The sequence below is a fragment of the Penaeus monodon genome, chromosome 28 (genome assembly GCF_015228065.2).
Source record: "Penaeus monodon isolate SGIC_2016 chromosome 28, NSTDA_Pmon_1, whole genome shotgun sequence".
NCBI classification, from domain to species: Eukaryota; Metazoa; Arthropoda; class Malacostraca; order Decapoda; family Penaeidae; genus Penaeus; species Penaeus monodon.
The window spans coordinates 30579136-30579497 of record NC_051413.1 but is presented as its reverse complement, the minus strand read 5'-3'; the positions used below and the strand labels follow the sequence as shown (position 1 = coordinate 30579497).

The 362-nt window shown below is 41.7% G+C and overlaps 1 protein-coding gene across 1 annotated transcript in view; it reads left to right on the top strand.

The window, feature by feature from the left end:
• LOC119591482 (translation initiation factor eIF-2B subunit delta-like) overlaps positions 1-362 on the top strand; it is a gene marked incomplete in the record, with an annotated part of 11169 nt that overhangs the window by 895 nt on the left and 9912 nt on the right.

The following is a 362-nucleotide window of genomic DNA, read 5'->3' as shown; positions in this document are numbered from 1 at the left end:
CACAATCCCCCAGCATTAGACAATAGAGTGATTGGTTCGGTACTGTGATGACAGCATTCTTCAAGAATTCCACACTGTGCATGTGCGACTGGAACTCCGGAGAAAATAGTTTATAGACATCGCATTGTGATGCCATAAACGTATCCACAGCCAGTATTTATGTAGGCAGAAAAATAATGTCAGAATTCGAGAAAATATTTTGTGACAAATGGTGTGCCAAGGTTAAGGCCTGGGCAGTTAGGTGGCGGTTGACATTCATACTATCCTATAAGGAAATTTGGCTATTTGGTGGGGGTCTAGGGGCAAAGTATCCTGGTTAGCATGGATTTTGGTTAGTAGTAGATTTTGCACTGAAGTAAAAG